Below are 15,770 nucleotides of genomic sequence, written 5' to 3'. Positions count from 1 at the left end.
GAAAACACACTATGGCTGCTTCACGGGAAAGGTGAGGCGGGGTGATGCATAAACAAGGGTTTGAAATTAGCTCACATACCGTTCCACAAGCCAAATATGTAATAGACAAGACCTACTCCCTGCTCAGTGAACTGGACTCAACACCCCCTATTCACCGCCCAAGAATATATCTGACTAGTAAGAGTCTTTCAACCTATGTATTGATATCTCTCTGGAAGTGAATCAAGAGGGTTTAAAGCGGCTTAAACACAGCAGGGAAAAGCAGCTAAACCCCATTATAAAAATAGATTACTTAAAAAAAAAAACCATAAAACAAAGACAGTGAAAGAGAGAGAAATTCTTACAAAATCCGTTCAGGGGCTCCGATGCAACCTGGATTGACCATATCTAGACCCACAGCTGGATGAGACATAAGGCTGGACACTCTTGGGGCTGAGAGGATTGGTGAGGTTGGGTGAGCAAACGCAGACCCTTTAAAGTAATACTGCGTGGCACCCATGCCATGGGTCCCAAATCTCCAGGTTCAAGGGCATCTTCCTACATCGAAAACATGCCTGGGAAACCCAGAAGATGGTACACCGTGTGATCGGGAAAGGTTTCTAAAATGCACCTCATTTCTCCTCTCCTTGTGCTCGGGTTCGCCATTCCAGCCGCTTCACTAACAATCTCCCTACTTGGAGAATCAGCACCGTTGACCTCCTGTTTCGTACAGGTCGCAATTTGTCCTGAGGATGAACGGGAAGAGGGGGAACCAATGAGAGACTAGCTCTAGGTGTTGGGACAGGCACAGGTCACTCTATTTTCCCATCAGGAAGAAGAATGAACCACAGGCTCAGCCTGCCCCCCGGAACCAGAATAGGGCCTGAAGCAATCCTGCGCTTTTGCGGCCAGCTCCCAAAAAAGAGAGTTGACAAATGGAGCTCAGGGGCACTGCAATTCACAAACCTGCAGAGTTCTAAATGATGACTCTCGTCCACAAATATATTGAGGGAAGGCATCGAAGAGGATTTGAAAGCAAGGCAGAATTTCAGGAAACAGATTTCAGGAGGTAGATTCGACTCGCCTTGAAAGCACATGAAAAGCGGCAAAGCGTTGACAATGATGCCCTTGGCCAAAAAGGGCGGATGCGTTTTTTCCTGAATATATTCAGGAAAAAACGCATCCGCCCTTTTTGGCCAACCAAGCAAGCCGGAAAGGCAAATCGGCGCTACAAAGAAGTCTCGCTTGCCAGCGGTCAAAAGGGCCATGCGGAAAAAAGTGTAAAAACCAGAAATGCAGGACAGGCCATGGAGACACGGGAGCCTTGCTACGCTGATGGGCGGGATGGAAATTGCCAACAGCCAATCTGGAGAAGTGTACGCTGCGTCCTGAAACATGGAATAGACACAGCTGAGAGAGCATAGGGCACTTCCACTCATGGGCGTAGAAATCGGGAAACCTAAAAATCAACACGACACAGGCACCCCAAAGTTTAGGGCTGCTCTGTTTCCAAGAACCTCCACTTCGGTACACCTTAAATATCCCAGGAAAGAGAAAAATGGATAAAGAAGTTGTGGTACTTATGCACAATGGAATATCACTCAGCCATGAAATCAGTGTCATAAGGCTAGTAGCAGCATGATGAGTGGATTTAGGGACGATGACTCTAAGTGAAGTAAGTCACACAGAAAAGGACACTTATCCTAAGATATCACTTATAGAGGGAATGTCAACATCGCTACACCTTAACTGAATTCCAAAACAGAACAGAGTCACACATTTAGAAAACACACTATGGCTGCTTCACGGGAAAGGTGAGGCGGGGTGATGCATAAAACAAGGGTTTGAAATTAGCTCACATACCGTTCCACAAGCCAAATATGTAATAGACAAGACCTACTCCCTGCTCAGTGAACTGGACTCAACACCCCCTATTCACCGCCCAAGAATATATCTGACTAGTAAGAGTATTTAAACCTATGTATTGATATCTCTCTGGAAGTGAATCAAGAGGGTGTAAAGCGGCATAAACACAGCAGGGAAAAGCAGCTAAACCCCATTATAAAAATAGATTACTTAAAAAAAAAAACCCATAAAACAAAGACAGTGAAAGAGAGAGAAATTCTTACAAAATCCGTTCAGGGGCTGTGATGCAACCTGGATTGACCATATCTAGACCCACAGCTGGATGAGACATAAGGCTGGACACTCTTGGGGCTGAGAGGATTGGTGAGGTTGGGTGAGCAAACGCAGACCCTTTAAAGTAATAGTGCGTGGTACCCATGCCATGGGTCCCAAATCTCCAGGTTCAAGGGCATCTTCCTACATCGAAAACATGCCTGGGAAACCCAGAAGATGGTACACCGTGTGATCGGGAAAGGTTTCTAAAACGCACCTCATTTCTCCTCTCCTTGTGCTCGGGTTCGCCATTCCAGCCGCTTCACTAACAATCTCCCTACTTGGAGAATCAGCACCGTTGACCTCCTGTTGCGTACAGGTCGCAATTTGTCCTGAGGATGAACGGGAAGAGGGGGAACCAATGAGAGACTAGCTCTAGGTGTTGGGACAGGCACAGGTCACTCTATTTTCCCATCAGGAAGAAGAATGAACCACAGGCTCAGCCTGCCTCCCGGAACCAGAATAGGGCCTGAAGCAATCCTGCGCTTTTGGGGCCAGAGCCCAAAAATGCGAGTTGACAAATGGAGCTCAGGGACACTGCAATTCACAAACCTGCAGAGTTCTAAATGATGACTCTCGTCCACAAATATATTGAGGGAAGGCAACGAAGAGGATTTGAAAGCAAGGCAGAATTGCAGGAAACAGATTTCAGGAGGTCGATTCGACTCGCCTTGAAAGCACATTAAAAGCGGCAAAGCGTTGACAATGATGCCCTTGGCCAAAAAGGGCGTATGCGTTTTTTCCTGAATATATTCAGGAAAAAACGCATACGCCCTTTTTGGCCAACCAAGCAAGCCGGAAAGGCAAATCGGCGCTACAAAGAAGTCTCGCTTGCCAGCGGTCAAAAGGGCCATGCTGAAAAAAGTGTAAAAACCAGAAATGCAGGACAGGCCATGGAGACACGGAAGCCTTGCTACGCTGATGGGTGGGATGGAAATTGCCAACAGCCACTCTGGAGAAGTGTACGCTGCGTCCTGAAACATGGAATAGACACAGCTGAGAGAGCATAGGGCACTTCCACTCATGGGCATAGAAATCGGGAAACCTAAAAATCAACACGACACAGGCACCCCAAACTTTAGGGCTGCTCTGTTTCCAAGAACCTCCACTTCGGTACACCTTAAATATCCCAGGAAAGAGAAAAATGGATAAAGAAGTTGTGGTACTTATGCACAATGGAATATCACTCAGCCATGAAATCAGTGTCATAAGGCTAGTAGCAGCATGATGAGTGGATTTAGGGACGATGACTCTAAGTGAAGTAAGTCACACAGAAAAGGACACTTATCCTAAGATATCACTTATAGAGGGAATGTCAACATCGCTACACATGAACTGAATTCCAAAACACAACAGAGTCACACATTTACAAAACACACTATGGCTGCTTCACGGGAAAGGTGAGGCGGGGCGATGCATAAAACAAGGGTTTGAAATTAGCTCAGATACCGTTCCACAAGCCAAATATGTAATAGACAAGACCTACTCCCTGCTCAGTGAACTGGACTCAACACCCCCTATTCACCGCCCAAGAATATATCTGACTAGTAAGAGTCTTTCAACCTATGTATTGATATCTCTCTGGAAGTGAATCAAGAGGGTGTAAAGCGGCATAAACACAGCAGGGAAAAGCAGCTAAACCCCATTATAAAAATAGATTACTTAAAATAAACCCCATAAAACAAAGACAGTGAAAGAGAGAGAAATTCTTACAAAATCCGTTCAGGGGCTCCGAAGCAACCTGGATTGACCATATCTAGACCCACAGCTGGATGAGACATAAGGCTGGACACTCTTGGGGCTGAGAGGATTGGTGAGGTTGGGTGAGCAAATGCAGACCCTTTAAAGTAATACTGCCTGGTACCCATGCCATGGGTCCCAAATCTCCAGGTTCAAGGGCATCTTCCTACATCGAAAACATGCCTGGGAAACCCAGAAGATGGTACACCGTGTGATCGGGAAAGGTTTCTAAAACGCACCTCATTTCTCCTCTCCTTGTGCTCGGGTTCGCCATTCCAGCCGCTTCACTAACAATCTCCCTACTTGGAGAATCAGCACCGTTGACCTCCTGTTGCGTACAGGTCGCAATTTGTCCTGAGGATGAACGGGAAGAGGGGGAACCAATGAGAGACTAGCTCTAGGTGTTGGGACAGGCACAGGTCACTCTATTTTCCCATCAGGAAGAAGAATGAACCACAGGCTCAGCCTGCCCCCCGGAACCAGAATAGGGCCTGAAGCAATCCTGCGCTTTTGCGGCCAGCTCCCAAAAAAGCGAGTTGACAAATGGAGCTCAGGGGCACTGCAATTCACAAACCTGCAGAGCTATATATGATAACTCTCGTCCACAAATATATTGAGGGAAGGCAATGAAGAGGATTTGAAAAAAAGGCAGAATTGCAGGAAACAGATTTCAGGAGGTCGATTCGACTCGCCTTGAAAGCACATGAAAAGCGGCAAAGCGTTGACAATGATGCCCTTGGCCAAAAAGGGCGTATGCGTTTTTTCCTGAATATATTCAGGAAAAAACGCATACGCCCTTTTTGGCCAACCAAGCAAGCCGGAAAGGCAAATCGGCGCTACAAAGAAGTCTCGCTTGCCAGCGGTCAAAAGGGCCATGCTGAAAAAAGTGTAAAAACCAGAAATGCAGGACAGGCCATGGAGACATGGGAGCCTTGCTACGCTGATGGGCGGGATGGAAATTGCCAACAGCCACTCTGGAGAAGTGTACGCTGCGTCCTGAAACATGGAATAGACACAGCTGAGAGAGCATAGGGCACTTCCACTCATGGGCGTAGAAATCGGGAAACCTAAAAATCAACAAGACACAGGCACCCCAAACTTTAGGGCTGCTCTGTTTCCAAGAACCTCCACTTCGGTACACCTGAAATATCCCAGGAAAGAGAAAAATGGATAAAGAAGTTGTGGTACTTATGCACAATGGAATATCACTCAGCCATGAAATCAGTGTCATAAGGCTAGTAGCAGCATGATGAGTGGATTTAGGGACGATGATTCTAAGTGAAGTAAGTCACACAGAAAAGGACACTTATCCTAAGATATCACTTATAGAGGGAATGTCAACATCGCTACACATGAACTGAATTCCAAAACAGAACAGAGTCACACATTTAGAAAACACACTATGGCTGCCTCACGGGAAAGGTGAGGCGGGGTGATGCATAAACAAGGGTTTGAAATTAGCTCACATACCGTTCCACAAGCCAAATATGTAATAGACAAGACCTACTCCCTGCTCAGTGAACTGGACTCAACACCCCCTATTCACCGCCCAAGAATATATCTGACTAGGAAGAGTCTTTCAACCTATGTATTGATATCTCTCTGGAAGTGAATCAAGAGGGTTTAAAGCGGCATAAACACAGCAGGGAAAAGCAGCTAAACCCCATTATAAAAATAGATTACTTAAAAAAAACCCCATAAAACAAAGACAGTGAAAGAGAGAGAAATTCTTACAAAATCCGTTCAGGGGCTCCGATGCAACCTGGATTGACCATATCTAGACCCACAGCTGGATGAGACATAAGGCTGGACACTCTTGGGGCTGAGAGGATTGGTGAGGTTGGGTGAGCAAACGCAGACCCTTTAAAGTAATACTGCGTGGTACCCATGCCATGGGTCCCAAATCTCCAGGTTCAAGGGCATCTTCCTACATCGAAAACATGCCTGGGAAACCCAGAAGATGGTACACCGTGTGATCGGGAAAGGTTCCTAAAACGCACCTCATTTCTCCTCTCCTTGTGCTCGGGTTCGCCATTCCAGCCGCTTCACTAACAATCTCCCTACTTGGAGAATCAGCAACGTTGACCTCCTGTTTCGTACAGGTCGCAATTTGTCCTGAGGATGAACGGGAAGAGGGGGAACCAATGAGAGACTAGCTCTAGGTGTTGGGACAGGCACAGGTCACTCTATTTTCCCATCAGGAAGAAGAATGAACCACAGGCTCAGCCTGCCCCCCGGAACCAGAATAGGGCCTGAAGCAATCCTGCGCTTTTGCGGCCAGCTCCCAAAAAAGCGAGTTGACAAATGGAGCTCAGGGGCACTGCAATTCACAAACCTGCAGAGTTCGAAATGATGACTCTCGTCCACAAATATATTGAGGGAAGGCATCGAAGAGGATTTGAAAGCAAGGCAGAATTGCAGGAAACAGATTTCAGGAGGTCGATTCGACTCGCCTTGAAAGCACATGAAAAGCGGCAAAGCGTTGACAATGATGCCCTTGGCTAAAAAGGGCGTATGCGTTTTTTCCTGAATATATTCAGGAAAAAACGCATACGCCCTTTTTGGCCAACCAAGCAAGCCGGAAAGGCAAATCGGCGCTACAAAGAAGTCTCGCTTGCCAGCGGTCAAAAGGGCCATGCTGAAAAAAGTGTAAAAACCAGAAATGCAGGACAGGCCATGGAGACATGGGAGCCTTGCTACGCTGATGGGCGGGATGGAAATTGCCAACAGCCACTCTGGAGAAGTGTACGCTGCGTCCTGAAACATGGAATAGACACAGCTGAGAGAGCATAGGGCACTTCCACTCATGGGCGTAGAACTCGGGAAACCTAAAAATCAACACGACACAGGCACCCCAAACTTTAGGGCTGCTCTGTTTCCAAGAACCTCCACTTCGGTACACCTGAAATATCCCAGGAAAGAGAAAAATGGATAAAGAAGTTGTGGTACTTATGCACAATGGAATATCACTCAGCCATGAAATCAGTGTCATAAGGCTAGTAGCAGCATGATGAGTGGATTTAGGGACGATGACTCTAAGTGAAGTAAGTCACACAGAAAAGGACACTTATCCTAAGATATCACTTATAGAGGGAATGTCAACATCGCTACACATGAACTGAATTCCAAAACAGAACAGAGTCACACATTTAGAAAACACACTATGGCTGCTTCACGGGAAAGGTGAGGCGGGGTGATGCATAAACAAGGGTTTGAAATTAGCTCAGATACCGTTCCACAAGCCAAATATGTAATAGACAAGACCTACTCCCTGCTCAGTGAACTGGACTCAACACCCCCTATTCACCGCCCAAGAATATATCTGACTAGGAAGAGTCTTTAAACCTATGTATTGATATCTCTCTGGAAGTGAATCAAGAGGGTTTAAACCGGCATAAACACAGCAGGGAAAAGCAGCTAAACCCCATTATAAAAATAGATTACTTAAAAAAAAAACCCATAAAACAAAGACAGTGAAAGAGAGAGAAATTCTTACAAAATCCGTTCAGGGGCTCCGATGCAACCTGGATTGACCATATCTAGACCCACAGCTGGATGAGACATAAGGCTGGACACTCTTGGGGCTGAGAGGATTGGTGAGGTTGGGTGAGCAAACGCAGACCCTTTAAAGTAATACTGCGTGGTACCCATGCCATGGGTCCCAAATCTCCAGGTTCAAGGGCATCTTCCTACATCGAAAACATGCCTGGGAAACCCAGAAGATGGTACACCGTGTGATCGGGAAAGGTTTCTAAAACGCACCTCATTTCTCCTCTCCTTGTGCTCGGGTTCGCCATTCCAGCCGCTTCACTAACAATCTCCCTACTTGGAGAATCAGCACCGTTGACCTCCTGTTTCGTACAGGTCGCAATTTGTCCTGAGGATGAACGGGAAGAGGGGGAACCAATGAGAGACTAGCTCTAGGTGTTGGGACAGGCACAGGTCACTCTATTTTCCCATCAGGAAGAAGAATGAACCACAGGCTCAGCCTGCCCCCCGGAACCAGAATAGGGCCTGAAGCAATCCTGCGCTTTTGCGGCCAGCTCCCAAAAAAGCGAGTTGACAAATGGAGCTCAGGGGCACTGCAATTCACAAACCTGCAGAGTTCTAAATGATGACTCTCGTCCCCAAATATATTGAGGGAAGGCAACGAAGAGGATTTGAAAGCAAGGCAGAATTGCAGGAAACAGATTTCAGGAGGTCGATTCGACTCGCCTTGAAAGCACATGAAAAGCGGCAAAGCGTTGACAATGATGCCCTTGGCCAAAAAGGGCGTATGCGTTTTTTCCTGAATATATTCAGGAAAAAACGCATACGCCCTTTTTGGCCAACCAAGCAAGCCGGAAAGGCAAATCGGCGCTACAAAGAAGTCTCGCTTGCCAGCGGTCAAAAGGGCCATGCTGAAAAAAGTGTAAAAACCAGAAATGCAGGACAGGCCATGGAGACATGGGAGCCTTGCTACGCTGATGGGCGGGATGGAAATTGCCAACAGCCACTCTGGAGAAGTGTACGCTGCGTCCTGAAACATGGAATAGACACAGCTGAGAGAGCATAGGGCACTTCCACTCATGGGCGTAGAAATCGGGAAACCTAAAAATCAACAAGACACAGGCACCCCAAACTTTAGGGCTGCTCTGTTTCCAAGAACCTCCACTTCGGTACACCTGAAATATCCCAGGAAAGAGAAAAATGGATAAAGAAGTTGTGGTACTTATGCACAATGGAATATCACTCAGCCATGAAATCAGTGTCATAAGGCTAGTAGCAGCATGATGAGTGGATTTAGGGACGATGACTCTAAGTGAAGTAAGTCACACAGAAAAGGACACTTATCCTAAGATATCACTTATAGAGGGAATGTCAACATCGCTACACCTGAACTGACTTCCAAAACAGAACAGAGTCACACATTTAGAAAACACACTATGGCTGCTTAACGGGAAAGGTGAGGTGGGGCGATGCATAAAACAAGGGTTTGAAATTAGCTCAGATACCGTTCCACAAGCCAAATATGTAATAGACAAGACCTACTCCCTGCTCAGTGAACTGGACTCAACACCCCCTATTCACCGCCCAAGAATATATCTGACTAGGAAGAGTCTTAAAACCTATGTATTGATATCTCTCTGGAAGTGAATCAAGAGGGTGTAAAGCGGCATAAACACAGCAGGCAAAAGCAGCTAAACCCCATTTGAAAAATAGATTACTTAAAAAAAAAAACCCATAAAACAAAGACAGTGAAAGAGAGAGAAATTCTTCCAAAATCCGTTCAGGGGCTCTGATGCAACCTGGATTGACCAGATCTAGACCCACAGCTGGATGAGACATAAGGCTGGACTCTCTTGGGGCTGAGAGGATTGGTGAGGTTGGGTGAGCAAACGCAGACCCTTTAAAGTAATAGTGCGTGGTACCCATGCCGTGGGTCCCAAATCTCCAGGTTCAAGGGCATCTTCCTACATCGAAAACATGCCTGGGAAACCCAGAAGATGGTACACCGTGTGATCGGGAAAGGTTTCTGAAACGCACCTCATTTCTCCTCTCCTTGTGCTCAGGTTCGCCATTCCAGCCGCTTCACTAACAATCTCCCTACTTGGAGAATCAGCACCGTTGACCTCCTGTTGCGTACAGGTCGCAATTTGTCCTGAGGATGAACGGGAAGAGGGGGAACCAATGAGAGACTAGCTCTAGGTGTTGGGACAGGCACAGGTCACTCTATTTTCCCATCAGGAAGAAGAATGAACCACAGGCTCAGCCTGCCCCCCGGAACCAGAATAGGGCCTGAAGCAATCCTGCGCTTTTGCGGCTAGCTCCCAAAAAAGCGAGTTGACAAATGGAGCTCAGGGGCACTGCAATTCACAAACCTGCAGAGCTATATATGATAACTCTCGTCCACAAATATATTGAGGGAAGGCAACGAAGAGGATTTGAAAACAAGGCAGAATTGCAGGAAACAGATTTCAGGAGGTCGATTCGACTCGCCTTGAAAGCACATGAAAAGCGGCAAAGCGTTGACAATGATGCCCTTGGCCAAAAAGGGCGTATGCATTTTCCTGAATATATTCAGGAAAAAACGCATACGCCCTTTTTGGCCAACCAAGCAAGCCGGAAAGGCAAATCGGCGCTACAAAGAAGTCTCGCTTGCCAGCGGTCCAAAGGGCCATGCTGAAAAAAGTGTAAAAACCAGAAATGCAGGACAGGCCATGGAGACACGGGAGCCTTGCTACGCTGATGGGCGGGATGGAAATTGCCAACAGCCACTCTGGAGAAGTGTACGCTGCGTCCTGAAACATGGAATAGACACAGCTGAGAGAGCATAGGGCACTTCCACTCATGGGCGTAGAAATCGGGAAACCTAAAAATCAACACGACACAGGCACCCCAAAGTTTAGGGCTGCTCTGTTTCCAAGAACCTCCACTTCGGTACACCTGAAATATCCCAGGAAAGAGAAAAATGGATAAAGAAGTTGTGGTACTTATGCACAATGGAATATCACTCAGCCATGAAATCAGTGTCATAAGGCTAGTAGCAGCATGATGAGTGGATTTAGGGACGATGACTCTAAGTGAAGTAAGTCACACAGAAAAGGACACTTATCCCAAGATATCACTTATAGAGGGAATGTCAACATCGCTACACCTGAACTGAATTCCAAAACAGAACAGAGTCACACATTTAGAAAACACACTATGGCTGCTTAACGGGAAAGGTGAGGCGGGGCGATGCATAAAACAAGGGTTTGAAATTAGCTCACATACCGTTCCACAAGCCAAATATGTAATAGACAAGACCTACTCCCTGCTCAGTGAACTGGACTCAACACCCCCTATTCACCACCCAAGAATATATCTGACTAGTAAGAGTCTTTAAACCTATGTATTGATATCTCTCTGGAAGTGAATCAAGACGGTGTAAAGCGGCACAAACACAGCAGGGAAAAGCAGCTAAACCCCATTATAAAAATAGATTACTTAAAAAAAAAAACCCATAAAACAAAGACAGTGAAAGAGAGAGAAATTCTTACAAAACCCGTTCAGGGGCTCTGATGCAACCTGGATTAACCATATCTAGACCCACAGCTGGATGAGACATAAGGCTGGACACTCTTGGGGCTGAGAGGATTGGTGAGGTTGGGTGAGCAAACGCAGACCCTTTAAAGTAATAGTGCGTGGTACCCATGCCATGGGTCCCAAATCTCCAGGTTCAAGGGCATCTTCCTACATCGAAAACATGCCTGGGAAACCCAGAAGATGGTACACCGTGTGATCGGGAAAGGTTTCTAAAACGCACCTCATTTCTCCTCTCCTTGTGCTCGGGTTCGCCATTCCAGCCGCTTCACTAACAATCTCCCTACTTGGAGAATCAGCACCGTTGACCTCCTGTTTCGTACAGGTCGCAATTTGTCCTGAGGATGAACGGGAAGAGGGGGAACCAATGAGAGACTAGCTCTAGGTGTTGGGACAGGCACAGGTCACTCTATTTTCCCATCAGGAAGAAGAATGAACCACAGGCTCAGCCTGCCCCCCGGAACCAGAATAGGGCCTGAAGCAATCCTGCGCTTTTGCGGCCAGCTCCCAAAAAAGCGAGTTGACAAATGGAGCTCAGGGGCACTGCAATTCACAAACCTGCAGAGTTCGAAATGATGACTCTCGTCCACAAATATATTGAGGGAAGGCAACGAAGAGGATTTGAAAGCAAGGCAGAATTGCAGGAAACAGATTTCAGGAGGTAGATTCGACTCGCCTTGAAAGCACATGAGGAGCGGCAAAACGTTGACAATGATGCCCTTGGCCAAAAAGGGCGTATGCGTTTTTTCCTGAATATATTCAGGAAAAAACGCATACGCCCTTTTTGGCCAACCAAGCAAGCCGGAAAGGCAAATCGGCGCTACAAAGAAGTCTCGCTTGCCAGCGGTCAAAAGGGCCATGCTGAAAAAAGTGTAAAAACCAGAAATGCAGGACAGGCCATGGAGACACGGGAGCCTTGCTACGCTGATGGGCGGGATGGAAATTGCCAACAGCCACTCTGGAGAAGTGTACGCTGCGTCCTGAAACATGGAATAGACACAGCTGAGAGAGCATAGGGCACTTCCACTCATGGGCGTAGAAATCGGGAAACCTAAAAATCAACAAGACACAGGCACCCCAAAGTTTAGGGCTGCTCTGTTTCCAAGAACCTCCACTTCGGTACACCTTAACTATCCCAGGAAAGAGAAAAATGGATAAAGAAGTTGTGGTACTTATGCACAATGGAATATCACTCAGCCATGAAATCAGTGTCATAAGGCTAGTAGCAGCATGATGAGTGGATTTAGGGACGATGACTCTAAGTGAAGTAAGTCACACAGAAAAGGACACTTATCCCAAGATATCACTTATAGAGGGAATGTCAACATCGCTACACCTGAACTGACTTCCAAAACAGAACAGAGTCACACGTTTAGAAAACACACTATGGCTGCTTCACGGGAAAGGTGAGGCGGGGTGATGCATAAAACAAGGGTTTGAAATTAGCTCACATACCGTTCCACAAGCCAAATATGTAATAGACAAGACCTACTCCCTGCTCAGTGAACTGGACTCAACACCCCCTATTCACCACCCAAGAATATATCTGACTAGTAAGAGTCTTTAAACCTATGTATTGATATCTCTCTGGAAGTGAATCAAGACGGTGTAAAGCGGCACAAACACAGCAGGGAAAAGCAGCTAAACCCCATTATAAAAATAGATTACTTAAAAAAAAAAACCCATAAAACAAAGACAGTGAAAGAGAGAGAAATTCTTACAAAATCCGTTCAGGGGCTCTGATGCAACCTGGATTAACCATATCTAGACCCACAGCTGGATGAGACATAAGGCTGGACACTCTTGGGGCTGAGAGGATTGGTGAGGTTGGGTGAGCAAACGCAGACCCTTTAAAGTAATACTGCGTGGTACCCATGCCATGGGTCCCAAATCTCCAGGTTCAAGGGCATCTTCCTACATCGAAAACATGCCTGGGAAACCCAGAAGATGGTACACCGTGTGATCGGGAAAGGTTTCTAAAACGCACCTCATTTCTCCTCTCCTTGTGCTCGGGTTCGCCATTCCAGCCGCTTCACTAACAATCTCCCTACTTGGAGAATCAGCACCGTTGACCTCCTGTTTCGTACAGGTCGCAATTTGTCCTGAGGATGAACGGGAAGAGGGGGAACCAATGAGAGACTAGCTCTAGGTGTTGGGACAGGCACAGGTCACTCTATTTTCCCATCAGGAAGAAGAATGAACCACAGGCTCAGCCTGCCCCCCGGAACCAGAATAGGGCCTGAAGCAATCCTGCGCTTTTGCGGCCAGCTCCCCAAAAAGCGAGTTGACAAATGGAGCTCAGGGGCCCTGCAATTCACAAACCTGCAGAGTTCGAAATGATGACTCTCGTCCACAAATATATTGAGGGAAGGCAACGAAGAGGATTTGAAAGCAAGGCAGAATTGCAGGAAACAGAATTCAGGAGGTAGATTCGACTCGCCTTGAAATCACATGAAAAGCGGCAAAGCGTTGACAATGATGCCCTTGGCCAAAAAGGGCGTATGCGTTTCTTCCTGAATATATTCAGGAAAAAACGCATACGCCCTTTTTGGCCAACCAAGCAAGCCGGAAAGGCAAATCGGCGCTACAAAGAAGTCTCGCTTGCCAGCGGTCAAAAGGGCCATGCTGAAAAAAGTGTAAAAACCAGAAATGCAGGACAGGCCATGGAGACACGGGAGCCTTGCTACGCTGATGGGCGGGATGGAAATTGCCAACAGCCACTCTGGAGAAGTGTACGCTGCGTCCTGAAACATGGAATAGACACAGCTGAGAGAGCATAGGGCACTTCCACTCATGGGCGTAGAAATCGGGAAACCTAAAAATCAACAAGACACAGGCACCCCAAACTTTAGGGCTGCTCTGTTTCCAAGAACCTCCACTTCGGTACACCTGAAATATCCCAGGAAAGAGAAAAATGGATAAAGAAGTTGTGGTACTTATGCACAATGGAATATCACTCAGCCATGAAATCAGTGTCATAAGGCTAGTAGCAGCATGATGAGTGGATTTAGGGACGATGACTCTAAGTGAAGTAAGTCACACAGAAAAGGACACTTATCCTAAGATATCACTTACAGAGGGAATGTCAACATCGCTACACCTTAACTGAATTCCAAAACAGAACAGAGTCACACATTTAGAAAACACACTATGGCTGCTTCACGGGAAAGGTGAGGCGGGGTGATGCATAAAACAAGGGTTTGAAATTAGCTCACATACCGTTCCACAAGCCAAATATGTAATAGACAAGACCTACTCCCTGCTCAGTGAACTGGACTCAACACCCCCTATTCACCGCCCAAGAATATATCTGACTAGGAAGAGTCTTAAAACCTATGTATTGATATCTCTCTGGAAGTGAATCAAGAGGGTGTAAAGCGGCATAAACACAGCAGGGAAAAGCAGCTAAACCCCATTATAAAAATAGATTACTTAAAAAAAAAAACCCATAAAACAAAGACAGTGAAAGAGAGAGAAATTCTTCCAAAATCCGTTCAGGGGCTCTGATGCAACCTGGATTGACCATATCTAGACCCACAGCTGGATGAGACATAAGGCTGGACACTCTTGGGGCTGAGAGGATTGGTGAGGTTGGGTGAGCAAATGCAGACCCTTTAAAGTAATACTGCGTGGTACCCATGCCATGGGTCCCAAATCTCCAGGTTCAAGGGCATCTTCCTACATCGAAAACATGCCTGGGAAACCCAGAAGATGGTACACCGTGTGATCGGGAAAGGTTTCTAAAACGCACCTCATTTCTCCTCTCCTTGTGCTCGGGTTCGCCATTCCAGCCGCTTCACTAACAATCTCCCTACTTGGAGAATCAGCACCGTTGACCTCCTGTTTCGTACAGGTCGCAATTTGTCCTGAGGATGAACGGGAAGAGGGGGAACCAATGAGAGACTAGCTCTAGGTGTTGGGACAGGCACAGGTCACTCTATTTTCCCATCAGGAAGAAGAATGAACCACAGGCTCAGCCTGCCCCCCGGAACCAGAATAGGGCCTGAAGCAATCCTGCGCTTTTGCGGCTAGCTCCCAAAAAAGCGAGTTGACAAATGGAGCTCAGGGACACTGCAATTCACAAACCTGCAGATTTCTAAATGATGACTCTCGTCCACAAATATATTGAGGGAAGGCAACGAAGAGGATTTGAAAGCAAGGCAGAATTGCAGGAAACAGATTTCAGGAGGTAGATTCGACTCGCCTTGAAAGCACATGAAAAGCGGCAAAGCGTTGACAATGATGCCCTTGGCCAAAAAGGGCGTATGCGTTTTTTCCTGAATATATTCAGGAAAAAACGCATACGCCCTTTTTGGCCAACCAAGCAAGCCGGAAAGGCAAATCGGCGCTACAAAGAAGTCTCGCTTGCCAGCGGTCCAAAGGGCCATGCTGAAAAAAGTGTAAAAACCAGAAATGCAGGACAGGCCATGGAGACACGGGAGCCTTGCTACGCTGATGGGCGGGATGGAAATTGCCAACAGCCACTCTGGAGAAGTGTACGCTGCGTCCTGAAACATGGAATAGACACAGCTGAGAGAGCATAGGGCACTTCCTCTCATGGGCGTAGAAATCGGGAAACCTAAAAATCAACACGACACAGGCACCCCAAAGTTTAGGGCTGCTCTGTTTCCAAGAACCTCCACTTCGGTACACCTTAAATATCCCAGGAAAGAGAAAAATGGATAAAGAAGTTGTGGTACTTATGCACAATGGAATATCACTCAGCCATGAAATCAGTGTCATAAGGCTAGTAGCAGCATGATGAGTGGATTTAGGGACGATGACTCTAAGTGAAGTAAGTCACACAG

This window comes from Eubalaena glacialis, chromosome 8 (assembly GCF_028564815.1).
Source record: "Eubalaena glacialis isolate mEubGla1 chromosome 8, mEubGla1.1.hap2.+ XY, whole genome shotgun sequence".
Lineage (NCBI taxonomy): Eukaryota > Metazoa > Chordata > Mammalia > Artiodactyla > Balaenidae > Eubalaena > Eubalaena glacialis.
The sequence above is the reverse complement of the archived record's forward strand: the minus strand, read 5'-3'. Positions refer to the sequence as shown.